Source organism: Zonotrichia albicollis, chromosome 4 (assembly GCF_047830755.1).
Source record: "Zonotrichia albicollis isolate bZonAlb1 chromosome 4, bZonAlb1.hap1, whole genome shotgun sequence".
NCBI lineage: Eukaryota > Metazoa > Chordata > Aves > Passeriformes > Passerellidae > Zonotrichia > Zonotrichia albicollis.
Window position 1 is genome coordinate 52266681 of NC_133822.1, and position 20581 is coordinate 52287261.

A 20581-nucleotide genomic window follows, 5' to 3' on the forward strand; every position below is an offset into this window, starting at 1 on the left:
TTTTAGGGGATGCACAGCTGGAGTAATTGTGGGAAGATCAGAACAAATACTCCCTACTTGTTCAGCTGTGCTACAGCTCTACCATGCATAACAGAAAAGGTAGGTGTAGGGAAGAAAATAGAGATTAGTGCCATTCAATTTGCCTGTAGAATGCTTTACAATGTTATTTACACAATGTGGCTTGGTGCTTTAGTTTTAATTAACATTTTATTTTATTTTTTCTTATTTATTTTTAGATTAAGAATTGTTTGATAATTTAAAAAAAGGATTTTTGTACCTTGTTGGCAATCACAAGTTGGACTGCACTGGTCTGGAATTTTTTTTATTGTATATAAATCTAAGTCTAATAAAGTTCTGCATTTTTATTAAGGACTTGTTTTCTGCTTAATTGTAAGGAAATGAGAAACTACAGCAATGCCAAAGGGTTTTATTAAACTATCAAAAATCAGCAAGCAATATACACAAGCCAATTAAATAACACTCTATGTCTCTAAAGTAGAAGGCATAGATGCTTGCACTTAAATTAATACTTTCTTTGACCAAGAAATCAACCCTTACAGAATCAAACCCATAAAATTTATCAGATGCAATATACTAAGTGCAGATTAGCAGTCCTTTTACCACACCAATAAAAAGAAATTAAACCCACAATTCTTTAAAAACCTGATATCAATACTACAGGTTTTTAGGTATTTCCATTAAAATATATGCATTTGCAATCAATGTTTGCACCATGCGCACCATAGATACCAGCGTTGGGAGGAGTGCCAGAGTTTTCTTGCCTGCATTCATGCTGGGTCTGTACTGCTTCTAGGATTCACTGTAGGGGCTGTGAATGTGCTGTGGGGTACAATGAATTATGTGAAGCCCCCTCCACAAGAAAAATTGCTATCCTTGGGGATGTAGGTGCTTCTTTGGTGCCTAAGAAGAGGTGCAGATCTTCTGAAAGGTGTTTGGATATGATTAACACTGGAGCTTCCAGAAAGGTCTTCCTGCTTTGGATCCTGCTTTTCACAACAGAAACACAGAACTGATGGATGTGGCTAGCCAACACAAAATCCCTGTCACACCAACAGGAGTCCTTCCCCACTGTGCATCATGGAGCTATTCTTCGTACAGTTCTATGGATTGCTGGCAAATCTGAGATGGCTCTGGAGGCATTCCTGCACACGACTCTGGTGAGAATCAGGAGGGATATTTGGATGCAGGTGCTCAGTGCTATGGTTTTTTAGACAAATTTATGAGGAAGCAATAGAAGCATTTTTCTCACTGTCTGTGTGCTGGATGTAGTTCCAATTAGCCTCTCCTGGGCCAGAGAAAATCCTACCATAGAGCTAGTAACCAATACAAATTAGACTAATTCCTTTTAGTTTGGTGCTGAATCAGGAAGTGGTTTTCATTTCATGGGGATTTTTTTCCCCAGTTGATCTTACAAATCTGTTCAGTCTTTTGCTCATTTCTATTTGGATGACTGTTTGTATTTCAAAGTCATCATCATTGAACATGTTGTGTAGGCAGCTTTATCAAAAAGGATAAGGGTAGAGTGATCACAAGGTATTCAATCCTCACTTTCAAGATGACCCTTTATTATAGGACAGGAGTATGCAGCATAATCTGTGCATACTATTTTTCAAGTGCTTAATTTCTCTTGGCTCCTTAGTGAATTTGGAGACCTTCTTAGATTCCAGAACTGTTAATAATCAGCTGTATAAATCAAAGCATGAAGTCAGAATTGCTTAAAATGTTCAGTAAAATAAACAGACATTTTTTATGGTTACATCACCACATGGTGATGGTTAATCTCATCCTTCATGGGACCATAAGAAATGAGCTCAAAGCGGGTTCATTTGTCCCTGCAATAATCTCCTCAGTCTACAAGAGGAAATTAACCAATGTAATCTAATATATGTTAGAAATGGAAAATATTAGTAAAAGGTATTAACAATTAGTAGCACATCTGAGCCAAAAAAAAAAGTCCAGAAAACAGTGCAGAAAATAGACCTGTGAACAACATCCACCTGTATTTAGCGTTCAGTCTATGTGTGTGTTCTAATATTTTAGATCTCTATTCTGTATTTGTTTTTGAAAACCAAACTGTAGTAATAGAAGATGTGTATAAATATACAATATGCTTAAAGGAAGAGAAATAAGAAACATTGGAAGAAAAACATGGGTGTTTATACCATAATAACATTCTGTATCGTAACAAGAATATTCTTTACCACTTTAACCATCTTGCTGAGATGGCAACTAAGATTGCATGGAAGATTTTATGCAAATTTTTATATGACTTTTTAAGTAAGGTAGTATTTTTAGCTTTTCTTGGTTCACACATGTCTGCCATACAGTAAAAAATGTTTCATAGTTCTTAATTGCCATAGGCATAACTTAAATGGAAAGAACAACCTTGCTCTCAGGACAAATCTCCCACACCCATAAAACCCTGCTTAGCACTATTTCCCTTTGAACATGTTTACTCTTCAATAGTTTCCTGCCCTCACAGAGCAAGCATGACATTTGAACATCCCACCAGTTGCTGCATGCTCAGCATAGTGAGAATTTCCCCCAGTGTTATGAATGACTGCTTCTAAAGGGCACCAGTTACTTGCCTGAATGGAAATCAAAATGTTGTTCATAGTTAAGCTTTCTTCTTGTTCATGTCAACACCTTTAACACTCAATTTATGAAAGCAACATTTTTTTTTTCAGTAATTGTTTTGATTTCTCCCAATTCTTGCATTATTTTGTATCTTTTGCATTATCTTCATTATTTACAGAAAACTTTAGGATAGTGGAGAAGGAACTTGGAATGAAAATATGAACTGCTCACAGGCAGCTAACCAAATTAAACAGGGACAGGAGGAAGAGAGCTTAAACTACATTTGAGCTTTATTCAGATGAAATGAGATGTTTAAAACTTAATTTTTGTGTTCTATTGCTGGGTTGGTTCTGTGCTTCCAAGCACATCTCCAGTTGATATTTATCAGCTGACACTATGCACTGTTTCAGAACCATAATTGTGAAATTTCCTTTCTATCCATTAAATGAAACAGGGCACCAAAAGGTGTGATAGTTCCACCTTCACATCTTTCTGCCAATGTAAACTCCTTGGCAGAGGCATAATTCTCATCAGTTATCAATTATATCCTTCATGCAGCTAGCAAAGGGGAAAGTGGGTTTTGCTGACAGAAAAATCCATCTTGGAAAGTCACAATGAATTTAAAAAAGAATAATGTGAACATCATCCTGCAGCAGCTCTGTTATGGCAACCTATAAAAACCAAGCACATCAAGAGCCTGCTTAGAGACAATTGTCAAGAAAGGAGCTACTGGTACAATTCCAAGATCTGTTGTCGCATCCCTGCAGGCTAAAGAGGCTGACAGCTCCTCTGAGAGGATGACTCCTCCCTGAAAATCACCCTCTTCTTGTGTCATAGTTTGATGATATTTATACTGACAGATGTCACAAAATGACATTCTAAGATGATTTGGGTTCAAGCTCAATGGAATGTTTGGTTTCAACTCAAAAGTTTTTGAGGTAAAACCACGCCAAACTTCTATGCCATGTGTTTATATGCAGTTGAAACTGATAGCCTGCAGAAAGAGACATCTGCAGATATGACATGTTTACAAACTCATCAGAACATGCCCACTGCCTTGACTGCTTTCAGATATGCAAATGAACTTTTTGATGTACAAAGTTTCTTAGGATCCCAGAATCAAAGGAAAATTCAGGCTGAAAGAAACTTCCGGAGGTTTCTAGTGCAACCTCTGACACAAAGCAAGGCTGGGTTTCAGATCAGAGCAGGTTATTCAGGGCTTCATCCAGATTAATTTAAAAAATCTCCAAGGATGGAGACGGCACAATTGTTTAAATAAATCTTTCAGTCGTGTTTTCATAAGGAATCTAATTAGAAAAAAAAGGGGCATCAGTGCAGGGAAGATTAGTATTGGGAAAGTGTCTGACAAAATGGACTTGACATATTTTCCCTATTCTGTTGCTCAAAATGTCCATTCCTATTACTCCTTCCTTTTGTATGGCTTCCTCTTGTGCATTCTTTCTCTTCTATTATATACAGAATTCTGTGAAGGGCCATGGCATGAAGCATGCATATATTGGCAAACATCTGGCAGGTTTTCTTTGCTATGAAGTGCAGGACATCTCCCCTGTTGTACCAATATCACAGCCTTTTGGTTTCTTTGCGAGGTTGAAAAATTTTATTTTACTTAAAGATGTTTTGCCAATCAAGATCAAATATGTGATAAATAAGTGACACTTACAAGCACTAGTTTGAGCTTCTGCCCACTGTGTGTTTTGTCAATGTTTTATTAGATGTTTTTTAGATATGAGGATCAAAATTTTTACAATGAGGGTGGTGAGACACAGGAACAGATTTCCCAGAGAGTCTGTGGATGTTCCATCCCTGGAAGTGTTCAAGGCCTTGTTAGAATGGGCTTAGATCAACCTGGTCTACTGCTGAAACATATCTCTGTTTATGGCAGTTGAGTTGGAATTAGGTGACTTTTTAGGTCCTTTTCAACCCTAAACTTTCTTTTCTATGAATCTATAACTGTTCTCAGTGTGATACACTTTTCAGAATCCAAGATTCATTTGTTCTCTTACAGTGTTATTGAAGAACCCTCTCCCACAATTTCAGGATTTGCCTGTCCTCTGTAGATTTCCCTTCTTACAATCCTGAATGGGCTTCTCTCCTGCCTAATTAACTACCTCCTTCCCATCTCTGAATGCAATATACAGTCACTGACTGCCTTGTTCTCGCTAAGCTGCGCAGTAAAAGATGGTCTGTGCAGCTGAAAGGAACGCAGAGGGTCAAAGCGCAGCAGGGTTGGCTGCAGGGGACCCTGGGAGCCATGAATATCTCTCCCTGTCTCTCTCTGTCCCTCCTTCTGTCTGAGATAGAGAGGTATATGAACTCTTTGACTATTGGTATTCCATTCTGCTCGGTCAGAGGTGGGAGCAGGACGAGGCTGTTGTGCTGCTTGTGTTTGTGCGAGTGCAGTGTACATTGCATACATTTCACAATATGTACCACGCAGACCTGTGCTCTGTTAATGCCTGCTAAGGACCCACACCCAGTCTTGCTACTGGCTGAACCTGGCTTTGCTCATGCAGCATCCTCACAGCCCTTGATCTGCTGAATCTGGCCTGATTTCTCCTGACATACTACCTTTTACTCTGGGCTTAACTTGGGAGCAGATAATTGTGCATTTCTCAAAGATCTTTCTCTGAGATCTGGTATTTCTTATAGAAATATTATAGATATTCTTATAGAAATATTTCTTATAGAAATATCAGGGCTATTTCTGTAAATAGAACAAGCCCTGATATAAGGAAAGAAACAGTCTGATTTAGGAGCATTTGTAAGCTCTGCCACCACTCCCGCCCCCTCCATTAGAAGCAATTACCTTACTGCTTTTCTCCCTCTATTTATCTATCCATCTATCTGTGAATCCTTAGCAAATAATTAGACCTTGTGCTGTCATGTCAGACTGCAGCCCAAAGTAAAAAAAAAAAATAGTAGAAAAGAGGAATTCCCTGCTAAAACTCCTAAGAAACATTCTAGTACTTATTAATGAGTTTTAGTGGGTCATGCTCTGTCCTAGTCAGATTTTAGGAGAGAATATAATAAAAAAAATAATTTAAAAAGTAGAAATAATACTTATCTGCAATAGAAATATGCTATGAAATGTGGAAATGCTGTCTCCAGCAATGGAAAACTGAAATGGAGGAGGAAGTACAAGCTTACCCTAAAATCTCTGAAAATGAACCCTTTTATGTGACTGAACAATCAGCTTTGCAGGTTATCTCTGTCTGATGGGGTGTGGGCTGAAAAATTTCCAACGTTTATTTGACTCTTACCTGAAAAAGAAATTGACATTCTTTTGCCATTCTCGGCACTCGAAAGTTCATGTAGTGTGTGGCATGCAGGATGTATATATCCATATATGATGGATACACATCCATATGTGATGGATACCATTCCTCCAGCTTCATCTTCCAATGTAAACAAGGGTGTATAATCTTCCAGCTGAAATTCTCTACTTACTGAGCCAGCTGATAAAATCTAACTGTTATTGCCATCTACCTGAAGTCTTGTAAGAAACTTCACTCTACTCAAGTGCCACAGATGAGCTAAGTTTCTTCTGTGAGAATGCATCCCTTGTTTATGGTACTCTGGGAGTGAGGTAGCACTAGTAGCACTATAAAAGCAGAAATCAGCTGAGAAGTATGATTTAAACTGATATGATTTTAGAGCTGATTTAGAATAGCTTCCTGATAACAGACAGGAAATTTTTATCTGTATCTTGCATATTTTTTATCTGTATCTTGCATATTTTTTATCTGTATCTTGCATATTTTAAGGATTATGCATATTATCAAGTATCTGGTCCTAAAAGTGGCAGATTGATTTATACTCATAAATGTATCAGTGAACAAGTCATGCACTGAACTAAATCTAGTCAGTACTGTCTAGTTGTGCTTTTTCAAAGGCAGATTAATTTACATACTACAATCCCAGAATTATTAAGAATCGCTGTAAGAAATCAGGATTTAGGTGGAGAAGTAGGCTGTTTCAGTTTTAATTTCCCCAGCTATTATTTTGCTGGTATTATGAAAGAATTTAGTCTTGATTTTTTTTTAACCAACTGTCAAGGAAAAGACCTACGCAGGACGAGTCAGCTGAGGCATGAAGATTGTGACAGACCATGGAGCAGCAATGACAGATTGGATCTTGAGTTTCCTTTTGATTTTTTCAACCTAAAAATACCGTTCTTTTATTTACTTATATCTTCCTGAAAGTTTGCTACTGAAAACTGGACTCCAGTGCCTGCCACTCTAGTGCCTTGGATAGCAGGATGGTTACTTTCTATTTCTTATATGCTAAACTCTTAATAATGTAACCCTTCTTTGCAAGGACAGCACATTGTTGACTTGTTTCCAGTTTTACAGCCTTTATATATCTCAGATCCTTTTTTGCAGTGTAGCCATCTAGAAACTTGTTTGCCTTCTTCTATTGTCTGCCCATGAGTTTCCTGGTGTACTTCACAGGTGCTGCTATTGAATTTTGTTGCACTGATCTGAGCCCATTTCAACAATTTATCAAAATTATTTTGAATTCTAAACCTACACCCCAAAGTGCTTGCAGCTCCCCTCAGCTCTATTATCTACAAATATGAGGAGCTCTTCTATTATTGATATTGTTCATGAAAACACTGACTAAAATTATGTGTAGTGCAGCCTTACCTTCTTCCCACCAAATGTGATCCTACAGTGTGATGCAACCTTGTGATAATTATCTTATAATTACCGGCTCTTTTACCTGCAAGGCGGCTGTGTTCAGCCAGAACCAAAATACCAGACACACCATTTTCTGCTGAGAGTGACTGGGCCAAAGACATTTCCCAGTTTCATCACAGTTTGGCCTGGGATTCTACACTGTTTGCTGAGGGAGAGACAGCCAGGTAAAGACAAACAGGTTGGTCATTGTAAAGGTTTCGTTTCAAGAAATGGACAGTGGATGCTTAAAGCTACTTCATTGCTTTTAGGAGCTTATAAATTGATTATTTAATCATTTACTTCAGCATCATTCTGCAAAGATAAAGTTATGTTTACTGATCTCTAATTCCCCAAGTGTTTATTTTTCTTTTTCCTAAAGTTAAGATCAGTATTTATCCTTCTCCATCCCTTTCAGATTTCATCTATTTGCCATGAAGTCTAGAAGATAATCACTAACAATTCAAAGATGGATTTGCTCTACAATAAATTTTCTCAAGCCTTGTGACTTGAATATATATATAACTTTCCTGAATACCTAAATATTCTTTGATTTATTTTTATTCTATTCTAGCCTATGTTCACATCCCTTTGTTGTTAACAGCAATCTTACGAATCATCTGATCACTATTAAACTTTTCGTGAAAAATGAAGTGAAAAACCCTGGGGCATTTCTGCCTGTGATATGTTATCCGTTAATATCTCATTTCTTCCACAAGGCTCAAGATATTTTAATTCATTTTGCCATGCCCTCTACAGCTTTTATATATTGTGTCTAATTTTTTTTTTGGGCTATCATTTGCAAGTTTATTACCCATTACTGGATTTTATGCATTTACACTTATCACTCCTTTTTTTGTTTGTGTGTATGTCTGTACTGCTTTCTCAATCATCCTAAGTAATTTCCTCCCATTTATACTTCTGGACAATCTTGATTCTGAAACACATCAGAAAGCTCCCTGCAATCCCAAATTAGTCTTACCACATTTCAAATGCAGAATTGTTTAACTTCAATATTGGTTTTTTTTGCACTGGTTGCAGCACCAAAATATTTTTGCTCATTATTCCTTTGCCCAGGATTTTACCAAATACTGATTTTATTCGTTTGGTTTTGTTTTAGGCTCATCAGCAATAATTTCCTACTCTTATTCTTGTCCACTCAGAAATCATGAATTCTAAAGTAATGAAAGATAAAGTTCCTGTTGCAGGAACTATGGTTTTGAAAAAGCTGGGGTATTTTTTTTCCTATGTTCCTGCTGGGGCATCATGTTGCTGAACAGGAATAATCTGCCATGGTATTTTGTGATACCAAATATAAGAGAGAAAGAGGATATTTCACAATTTGATAGTCTGCTGAAAAGTACTAATTTTGCATTATAAAGAATGGACTGGAAAGGAGCTAATAATAAAAATGGCGTTTTATTTATATGTTAGCGTTTTTTGGGCATATGAATTAGAAAGAATGTTATTGCAACTCCTATTGAAATGCAACCATTCCAGTGCAGGCAGAATACAACAATACTATGTATTATAGGACTGAAAGGAGTAGAGCCATTATCAGGAAGGATGAAATACTTTTTGTGAAAAAGTGTTATTTGAAATTCTGCCTCTGATTACTATCTTTGAAACTGACCAGGAGTTCAGTTGCTCCTTCTGAAAAGGGATATTGTTTATTTATAATTCATATTAGAAAACTAGTTTTGCATTCGGATCTTCCATAATTATTATATGTTGAAAGCAGTGTCACTTCCTCTAAATATAGAGGAAGAATTCATCGCTGAGTCTATAAATAGGGCATTATTGCTGGATGGGAATGTATGAGCTCCTGAAGAACTTACAGAGCTTCACTCTGGGAATGAAAGGCCCATGTACCTTATGTTAGTCTGTGTGCCTTGGCATCTGACCAGGCTTTGTGTCTCACTATGCTCAAAATTCTGTTATGAGCAAATGATGCCATATATATGGAGATAAGAATTTGTTGCCCACCCAGTCAATGTTTTAACAGGCTAATAATTCAAACTAACACAGAGCATCTTCATCAATAGTATTAACATATTTATACTAAACCTTCCTAATATTTTTCCCTTTGTTCAATGTTGTTGTCCTCACCCTTTCAATATCCCTCTGAGTCCAAGACTGACCCTTCAATACTTCAGTAGAATGGAAAAGGGAACTATAAAATGTCATCAGACTCCTGAGGTCTTTGTCAGATGGAGCATGATGTTCGTGACACGGATTTTTTCAGTCTTGCATCTGCTTGGATTTACTTTTATATATTTTCTTCACACAGACTTATATGGTATAATATATAGGTTATTTTAATGGTTTTCAGATTATTAAGCTTTTCTATTTGCTTTTTCCTTTACAACTAGTGCCACACTACGCATGAGGCTGCACTTGTATAATGACCACGTGTTGGATTCTGGTTGATTGTCATTGGCATTTGCAGTCTGGTACCTCAGATAAACTTTTCAATTTTTGCTCTAGAGTTCTAGATTATTTAACCCACTTGTTGTTATAAAATAAAACTTATGGCAAAACAAACTTATGGCAATAGTTGCCTCACTTCTAGACAATTGATATCATGGCTAAGCCACGCCAAGACAATCCCTGGTAAGTACTCAGGCCCTTGCACTGTGAGGGCAATATAAAGCCTTTTGTTAATAACAGCAAAAATGTATTTTCTGGGCTACTCTCTATCTCAACAAAGGGAGGGTGGTGTGACTATACTCCTAGCTCGACACAGATAAATGCAGCTAAATGAATTTTTGTCACCATTTCTGATTTTATGGCTTCAATGTGATTTACCATTTATGTTTTGTCTCGTAGCATTTCTATTCCTCAATTTCCTCAGTTTAAAATGCAAATAATGTTATTTCCTGGACTGTCATTTGTAAAGTAATTTAATAACCCTTTAGGATGTGTGTCTCATTAACTACTAATATTACCAAATTGTTAGTATCAGGAAAATCCTAAAAGAAGCTTGTTATTTTTGCTTTTGACAACTTAATTATTTTGTACAGTATTTAGAGGCATTAATATAACCTTTCCCTTTCTACCAGCTATTCATGTTTAAGGTACAAAATAACTAATGGAGATCTGGGAAGAACACCATACATTGCAACTGACTGATTTTATTTGGGAGTTCTGAAACAGGTAATAATAACAGAGCAAGTCTGTTGAATCACTTTGTCGTACTGTATTAATTTATCTTGGGTAATGGAACTGCAAATTGTGTTTTGTGCTCTAATTTTTTGGCAGCTATAAAATGCATTTTATCTAAATATTCAGCAAAGAAAAATGAGAAACCCTAAATCTTCATCTTCTGTAGAATTAGTTACTACTACTCATCTTGCCTTTGGCCATGAAAATGAGTCAAGACTTCAATGGGCACTGTTATATTGCTGCAGCATATATTTCTGATGAAATGTGTTTTATACCTTTCAAAGGTACCATGTGAACAGTTATGCAGGCATGCTACTGCCAAAATGGGGATTGACAAACTGTGATGAGATCATGGAGCTCTACCTCAACATACCAGTATGAAAATCAGACTTAAAGGAAGGAAAAGGAACTCAGAAATAATTAGCAAGTGTAGAATGGGCGGGCATAGGCTGTTGGGAGAGTTTGCTGTGCCTAAGGAGGACTGTGTACAACTGTGTCTGTGGTGACTCCTTTCTTGTGAGCTCCTGCAGAGAGGAGGGGCCCTGTGACCTGATCCATGTCTTGGGTGGAACGTTTCACCAGAGAATATCACAGAATTATAGAATAATTTGGGTTTGAAGGGACCTTAAATATCATCTTCTTCTTCTTCTTCTCCTCCATCTTCTTTGGTGATGGTGGCACTTTGGGATTGGTCATTACTAAAAGTGCACCGGGCAATAAGAATAAATGGTATTGGGGAAAAATAATAAATATTGTACACGTAGCTATGGGTATAAAGATAGGTGACTGTCCGGAGGGCGGGACAGTGTGCTCATGGCTGGCTGCTGAGCAGACCTCTGTCGGGCCGAAAGAAAATCTTTTAGATAAACAATTAATAAACATAAAAACAGAAGAAGAAGAAGAAGGACAGGACACGCCCCAATTCCTCCATCTTACTTCTCTAAACCCCCCTGTACATAAATCCTAAACCCTGTGTCTCACCCTCTAATTAACTAATCCCTTCACCATTCACCCCGGTGAAGTCCTCCTATCCTCATACAGGTGTCGTCTCCCGTGTAGGATCAAAGTCCAGCCACCAGACACTTCTGGCAACATTCCAGGACTCCCGAGCCCCCCAAGGGTGGTCTCAGTGGCTCGGCACCTCAGTCCTGAGGTGCTGAGATCCCACAGTTCTAATCCCTCTGCCATGGGCGGGGGTAACTTCCACTGGACCAGTTTGTTGAAAGCCCCATCCAGCCTGGCCTTGAACACTTCCAGGGATGGCATGGCCAGAACTTCTCTGGTCAACCCATTCCAATGCCTCACCACCCTCACCTTCTTCCTAATATCTAATCTAACCTGCCCTCCTTTCATTTCAAGCTATTCCTCCTTGTCCTATCACTGCATGTCCTTGTAATAGCTAAGGGACAAGAATTTCTAAGGGAAGAGTGTTCCACTTTGTGCTTATTTCTCCATCTGTTTTTCCTTCTGATCACTGACAAACTCAGAAAGGAAGGACTTCCATGTCTATAGCTGGAAGGCTATTTCCAATGGGTAGAGGACCTTCCCAAGGCTACAGACTCATTTATGGACGATGGTAAAGCCTTTTTATACTTTTGAATCTTCAGGAGAGGAAACCAGTGAGTGCCATGATACAATTTACAGTTAGTATGCAATTTGACTGGGAGAAAAAAGTGACTGATTTTGTTTATTAAAGCAATAGGTTCCAAATTAGAGTCTGACCTAGTGTTACAATATATATTATTGTACATACTTACATTATTTGGTATACATATGTTTACGAGCTATACTAGTTTTTTCATTGTATCTGTAGTACTATACAGCTTCTGAATGGTTGTATGGAGTAATCCTCTCCAGTGTGGCACATACACAAATACAGTAACCTTTCTGACAACGAACATCAACATTTTTAATAAAAGAAGCAATCTGAAAAGGGCACATGAAGACCTTTAAAAATATGCTTGAAATCAGACATGAAAAAAATACCACCTCTGTAGCAATAAATGCTGGCTGAAATATGGTGTGGTCTTGCACCACTTCCTAGCCCTCCCAGTTATGGAGGCAGTGCTACTTATTCATTAAAAGAGAAGGGCTTAGCTTTTAGTTTCGCAGTGGAAGTTTGTTAAAAGGAAGGGCTCAGTTAGTGTTCTTATAGCAGTGTTTAATGAGGTGATATGTCTATAATCAGAGGAGAGAAAGGTACCAAATGTACCTGTAATGTCACGAGTGAGTTATTTGCCATTTTTAACTATAGCGTCAGTACATCAGAGCAGAATCAAGGAGATGACATGCACTTAGCAGGAGGGCATTGTGAAAAGCAATCCTGAAATATAATTAGTAATAAAAAAAAATCTATTAATGTGCTAATATGTTAACAGGATCTTAACACTGAGTTGCTGAATGATGTAAGTAGAAGGTAATAATTAAGAAGTCAGAGGTTAGAATGTTATTAGCAGCTATATGCATGGATATGGAAACCCCCCCAAAAGTCTGACTGCTTGCCATAGACCTACGCATGCTGACTCAGGGTGAGAGGTAAATATTGTGTCATGTCATGGGCAATTTTAAAGCATATTTTCTATTTTATTCTGTACTTGCTGCAGCCATACAGCTGAAAATTTTAGCTCATGCTGCAGTTTTTGGTGGCAGCAAAATACATTTCTGAAATATTCACTAAAGAGAATATGATGAGAAACCCTGAATCCTAATTTACTGAAGAGTTTCTCATGACTTCTCATTTTGCCTTTGGCCATGAAAATCATCCAAGAATAAGATAGCTACTTTGTCGTTTCCAATTCTATATATTTCTACTATAATTCTTTCATAAATGAATTGTATCCCATGCCAGTTCATGGAAAACTCCTATCAATCAGCACAGAGTTAATAAGAAGCACTAATTGGTGTACAGTGAGTTAACTCATGAGGCTGCAATACCTTAGCAAGCTCTGTGGTATCTGTAAGTGCCAGGATGAATTCTAGCAAAAGTCAGTTACCACCATCTTTATCCATGGTAGTCTGGAGACTGAAGCAGATGGCCACAGGTGGTACTTTCACTCCTTAACAGCTGCCAGTTACACCCTGGACTACACTGAAACCAGGATCACTTGATTAAAAACAGAGCGCAGAGGAAGGGTTACTGCTGCTTTTTAAACTCACCATACCCATTTTAACTGAGGGAAGAACACAGTTCTCTGTTTTCTGGGTTTCTCTTGACCTTTCCACCTCCTTTCTGGACAACATTTAGGGCAGAACTAAATGAAGCTTCACAAATGGCAGGCTGAACTTGCCCTTTTGCTACCACGGGAATCCTTCTGGTTTAACAGGTCAAAAATTAATGCCCCAGACTGGAAACAATTGTCACAATTGCAGTCGAGAACAAAAACTAGTTCTTTGCCAATGTTGCTATCTAGTGAAGATGGTTAATAAAAACAAGCACAGCAGCATTACTGGTTTCCACAAACTACAGTTTAGAGTTCTTCTGGGACATTCTTGGTTTTTGTCAGGTTGGGACAGAAGGTTTAATTGTGGGGAACATATTGCAAAAATAATCCACTTGACTTTCACTAAGCCACTAAAGCAGTCAGCCATAAATGAATGCTTTTTGAAACGTTGTCATATTTATAGTAACAAGCAATATATTTAAGTAGCAGAGGAGTCACAAAGGAAGCTCAGTATTAAGAGTTTTGAAGCAGATACTAAATTAGGCTTTATTAAATTATTTCTTCCCATGATTATTCCATGACTCCCCACAACTGCCTCTTTTGACCAAGAAATGCATCTCAATCTCAGGATTATATGAATTCACCTACATAATCAAAATCATCCAAAGGAAGTTCAGGAATGATACTGATCCTGTGAATACAGAAAAAATCTGAATATGTATGACCAAAAAGCTCTTTCCATGCATGCAATCCAGTTGGGGAAGGTTTGAAAGTTTAGGAGTTGCTTTCTAGTGCCAGGTGAATTTTCCTTTAGGAAAAAGAAAAGGAGGAATTGTATCTGGATGCGGGCAAATTAATTCAGAAGTTACAGCTCGTGTGATCCATCATGTAATAGATTTAATTAACTCTAGAATTTTCTGCCATAGCCCGGTACTTTTTGACAGACTTTTTCTATTTTTTCTTTCCACCCTAAATTTCATCACAGTCACTTTGTACTAATTTGTTGTCCCTATGTTCTGCTAATGCATATCATTATAAACTCTGTTGGGCTAACCAAGTCTCCTTTCCTCTCATCATCACAGTATCATGCTCTGCAACAGTTCTAGTTTGAGTGAATTTTTCTTAAGCACGACTGATTACAATTATACTGAGAATCCAGATTTCTATTTTAATTTGCTTTCCTTAATTAAAGTTTAACTGGCTCAATAGATCTAATCTTCCACAAGGTAATAATTTGGAGTCCTCCAAAATTTAGATAATGCAGCCTGAGAAAGAGATCTTAAAGATATTTTCTTCAGGAAGCTCCAAGAATTTGCTCTGTGATATCTCAAAATGGTGTCAGCTTAAGTACTCAATGGCCCTCAGTTCCTGATATCTAGATACTCCAAGTTTCTGTGTTTGTTTAAATATTTCTATAACTGATATATCTACCTCATTAATAAAGATTTTTGTTTTTATATATATTGTCTTCTGGATAAAAAAAGGGAAACCTTTCTTTTTTAATAACATTATATAGCTTGAAACTTGGAAATAGAAAATAAAAAAAGAGGAACCACATGTTTTGGAATGGTGTTAACTTATGGTTTAATGGCTTAAATCAAAACTGTGCTTTCTATCACATCACACTCAGACTGCAAAATAAAAACATTTGACCTTTGCTGACCTAAACTAGGATGGTGTCTCTCGGTAATTGCTGAAATTTTATTGCGCCATGGTGACATAGCTGAGTGGTAAGATGAAGATGTAACTCTTTTTATAAAGAAATTTATACTCAAAACCTTGGCTGGGATGGACAATGACTGTTTAAATGAGGAAAAAGGGAGCTGGACAACTGTGTTATAGATATGATGGAGTTTGGCCCAGGAAAGGGCTTGCTCTTATGAACATTGAACTTGAGAACACTTAACAGTAGAGTCAGATGTCTCTTTCTTTCCATAATATATATGATATAGAAACACAAATATGTGTATAATAATGTAAAAAGTTCATAGGTTATTATTTAATTATTATTTATGACATCATATGTTATGCTAATATACTTTTCTGTGTTTCCTCAGTTGGAATTTATGCTACTAGCTATTAGACAACATGTTGGATCTGGTTTTGTAACATAAAATATAACATTATCCTTTATTCCTACACTTTATACACTTTCCTCATGTATTCTGTGAATTCTGCCTTTGTACCTAGATTAGAATAGACGAGATTCTTAGTCTTGACTAATTGGGAGAGAGTTATGACAAAATCTAGATGGGGATTTTTTAGTGAAATAAGTCCCCTAGGATAAGAAGCAGCCAAGATTGCTTTATTTGTTTATGGGGAAAAGGTAAAGAGGGAAGACCTATGTCTCTTCTTCATATGCAATTAGTCCAATACTATCTTCCCTCTGAGCAAGTGGATTCGCAGAATACACAACTACAGTGATTATGACAACTCTGAGTCATTTAAACTAAGTAAATAAATTACTATCCTCCATTATTAGAAATTGAATATCTGTAAAGAAGGTTTTTTCTGAAAAATAGGAGCAAAAAACCATTTGAAAAATTCTTGGAAAATAAGTGGTACACTGAGAAACTTGTTGACTATTATACTACCTCCCAAAGTGAGAAAACCATCCTGGGAGATATTTTTCTTTGTAATGAAATATCAAGATCTGTGTTTAGGGATTTTTGATCCTTTTGAAAAAATTTTCTCTAAAAGTTGCCTCCTTAGATGTAGAAGTAGCACAGTGTATGCTTTGAAGAATTGACAAATCAATAAAAAAATAAAAGGTACCTTTGTTACATTATTTCACAATCACCAAGATTGATATTGTAGGAAAGAATGAGAAAAAGCAGAAGGATGTGTTTTGAAATAGCAAGAAGTTCCCTGCGAAAAGGAGAATAGCAGAAGTTGTTATTAAGGGTGAGCTAGTGAAGCGTAATTTTCATTGTTTTAGACAAACTGACTGGAATAAATGGAGTTGAAGAAAGACAGGAAGGAAAAGAAGTGGGGGGAAAGTAATTTTCCTTTCCTCCTTTTACATAGCCTCAGAATTTTCAAACTCAAAGCTGATGGTATTCCCCCTTGTGCCCACCTTGTATTTGGGCTTTGCTGGGTTGGATGTCCACCCTTGCATGTGGGTTTTGCTGGAATATTATTAATTCATAAACCAGAAATTCATTGGATATGGATGTGTGTCTTGCAGTGTGTGATCTCTGTTGAACTAAGTCGTGTTCTCACTAAGTGCCTGGTGGCATGCAAGGGCACTGCGAGACAACAAATGCAGCCCTTGAACTGATGATATTGACAAAGTTTATCTGAGTCAGTCACTGACAGTGTCTTCTCTGATAAACATACCTCCACTGGCCTCAGAATAGTAGTGCTAGTGCATACATCTTTGGAAAGGAATGTGACCCACCAGCCTGTGTTGTTCCTCCCTGTGCTGAATGACTGAGTACTTCACATTTCATCATTCAGCAATGCTCATCTCTTGTCACTTCCCAGTGCAGAGGCCTTATTTCAGTGAGAAAGTAGGTAAGAAAATTTATTCCTTCTCCTTCAAAGCTCCAAGAAAGAGCCCCAGTCTTTGAAGAATTCAGACTGGTGTTTTTGTAAACTGGTAATCACTGGATAATAACTGGTGAAAGAAGCCATCTCATTAAGTTTCTTGATAAACTCTGCACATATTAACTGCTTTCTTTCATGTTTCATTGCTGTCACTAGCCTTTGTACCCAAATCACAGTCCAGGTAAAGTAATTTCTGCTGGCTTCTTCTCATGAATTAATTTTCCAGAAAAAGCCTTTCCCCTCACATTTTCTTTCCTTTTCTTGTTTTTGGAAGACTGGTTGCAGGAACAAGGCAAAGCTGTCCAAATAGACTAGAAGGTCCACATTGCCTTTTTTGAGTTTGAAAGAAATTGTGTATCACTCTGGTTTTCCTCTCAATTTTCTAAAACTGAAGAATAAAAAACAAGAAGGGATATTTAGATTATGCAGATGCAGGTACTGTTGTTTCCTACAAGAAGAGGAAAGGGGAGACCTTGCACTGTTCAGAAATGCTGGAGGAATTATGCTTATTGCTCTCCCTTTTTTTTTCACTGCAGGTGTAACCACATGATACAGAGATAAGGATCAACAGAGCTTCAGACAAATTAATTGAGTTAATTGAAGTGTGTCCTGGATTATTGCTCAAAATGCCTACCCTCAGCTGGTCAAAACTGAAACCAAGCTTACCCAAGGAGATAATGAATGGGGTGATGTGGAACTGAAATTAACTTTTCTGTCCTTTGGTGGAAATAAAGCCACATAGCTTATCAAAAAGATAAAATGGTAACAAATCAGCAGAGGGCTTTTCAAATTACCACGCAGCAGTGTCTCCTGAAAAGTCATCAAACTCAAAAAGGCTGTGAAAAAGCCTCTGTGTTCAACAAATGGATATAATACGGATATATTGGCAAAAAATCCCATGTTTAACAGGATGAAGGTAAGTTTGCTCTGACCTTACTATTCATACTGTGCTTTTTAAAGTGACTTAGCGTGTTTTGTAGTGAACCAGGATCAAAGATAGAAACATATTAGAGACTGTGAACCTTTTTTTTTTGGCCCAAAGTTGCACTGTGAAAGGTGTGGCAATTTATAAAAAATTGTGATCCAACCTGGAAGATATTGAACTGGGGCAGTGAAACAGTTACCACCATGGGAAGGGGACTAACAAAAGGAAGATGAGCTGGGCCAGGACAGGAGGGCTTCTGCTATGGAAACTGGTTAGCCACATATCCACCACTTCCTCCCTCAGGAGAGCAAAACAGGCGGCACTACGGCTTCAGCATTACCATTATGTAGGAAATCTTCCTGCACAAGGGACTAAGAATCTGGAAGATTGTAAGTGTAAATCCTGAAAATCTGCTGTAACATTTTTAAAAAGTGCAATTGATTTAGAAACTGCCTTTTTATGTTCCCCCTCCCTTGTGAAACTTCAAGTACTGTTCTTTTGAGATCAGCATAAACCTGAACCCCCTCTGCTGCCTGTCTACAGCGCTCTGCTGTTTTCCAGTGACTGGCATATTAATAAACTATTTAAAGTTGTTCCCCACAGGACAGTAATAAAATGATTGCTTGCTGTATACCTATCATTTGTTTGAGTATATTTCTCTGCAAATGTCAACATGTTATATTGCTTAAATAGTTACAAACTCAAGTAGAAGAATTTTGTTACTTCAATTGACATCAGACACTAAGGTTTTTTGCTGCCTTTAAGTGGAAAAAACATTCTTGTTTGAATGAAACTCAAACTTTGTCAGTTTGTGTAAGTGAACAGACCGTATTACATGTTGCTATGCTAAAAAATGTAATGGGAAGATACGATGCTGTCATTCTCCTGCACGGTTCTAAAAATGTAAATAGAATAACTTAACTAAATTACAAGCAAGAATGAAATTCTGTAACTATTTGTTCTAAAAGAATAAAATACATTTCTATCTGAAATGGAAAACACTAATTATTAAGAGTGAGCAATTTTCTCCTTTAATATATTACCAGACAGTTTTTTCAGTCTTGCTCTTCTCTTTGAGTTTACTAAAATGAAAACAAGTATTACAACTTTATAGTCTTATAAACAACTATGTAAGTATCAATATCAGGAAAGTATAAATAAGATGCTCTTCTAGAAGGAAACAAAACTTTTACAGCCAATCTTAATACCACTTTTTCCAGACTGCTGGTTTTTCAGTTACATTCATTACTGGCCTGTTAGTTTTATGTTATCTAACATTGAATTAAGTTGTTTGATGAATCTTCCTAAGGGCTATCACAGTTCAGATGAAGAGCACGACTGGGAAAAGCCAGCATGGATTCATCAAGGGCAAATCATTCTTGATAAACATAATCTTCTGGGACAAATAACCTGCTCAGCTGATGTTGAGTGAGGATGGAAATTATCCACCTGTATTTCCCCAGGGCTTTCTATATAGGAACCGTAATCCAGGAGCGAAGCACAGATTGGGATCTACCTGACTGAGGAGCAGCTCTATAAGAAGGGGCCTAGGAACCTTTGTGGACAGCAAGCTTCAAGGTATGAATGCACAGTGCGCTCTGCAGCAGAGAACACAACAGGATGCCAGACTGCATTAATAAGGATGTCACCAAGAGACAAAGGTGTTATCCCACTCAGCAACTATCAGGCCACACAGTGTTCAGTTTTGGTTTTTGTTATGCTAAAAAGGTGTGGACTGGCTGCAGAGGGTCCAGGCATGGGCCACAAGCATGATCAATGGACTAGAAATCCTGCCATATGAAGTAAGGCTGAGAAAACAGGGTTTGTTCAGCTTGAGAAAAGAAGGCTTAAGGGAGACCTTACCACCATATTACAGTGTTTAAAGGATGACTATAAAGAAAATAGAGACTCAAGTGGAGTCATATGGAAAAGAGAAAGAGTAATGGGTACAATTTAATGTTATCTAGAATAGGATTTTACCAAGAAAAATTGGACCAGAAAATGTTTGAGGTCCCTTCCAACCTGGGATTCTATGAATGATAATCTTCACATAATGTTTAATGAAAATATGACAACTTAAATTAGAACGTACTCTGCTATTATGCATGTAAGTTTGTTGTGGCTTTTAGCCATTTTGGTTTTATGTAGGGGGATAGAATAGAACTAAATAAAGATAGTATAGGAAGTAACCTTAACCCCTAAAGAGTTGCATTGCAGCTGGGTTAATTATTAAAGATTAGGAGCAGGCCTGATGTGAACAGGCCACAGCTGTAGCCCATAAGAACAGTGTTATAAAAGAGTGGATTGGTTGGTTGAGGGGTCAGTTGTCTACTGTGAGTAGAAGAAAGAGTCAGTGCTTGGAGGAGCTGCCTACAAGAAACATCAAGGAGATATGAAACTCTAACAATATGGAACCTTTAGAATACAATGACAATAGAACTCTTGAAATAGAATGACAACACTTTTAGAATAATTAACTATTTTCA

General features: G+C 37.3%; 1 long non-coding RNA gene across 1 annotated transcript; it reads left to right on the plus strand.

The window, feature by feature from the left end:
- Nucleotides 1-807: 807 nt before the first annotated feature.
- On the plus strand, nucleotides 808-19026 carry LOC141728845 (uncharacterized). Its single transcript, XR_012580082.1, has 3 exons — nucleotides 808-1178; nucleotides 10358-10451; nucleotides 17707-19026. It is a non-coding gene; the product is annotated as an uncharacterized LOC141728845 (long non-coding RNA).
- Nucleotides 19027-20581: the final 1555 nt, after the last annotated feature.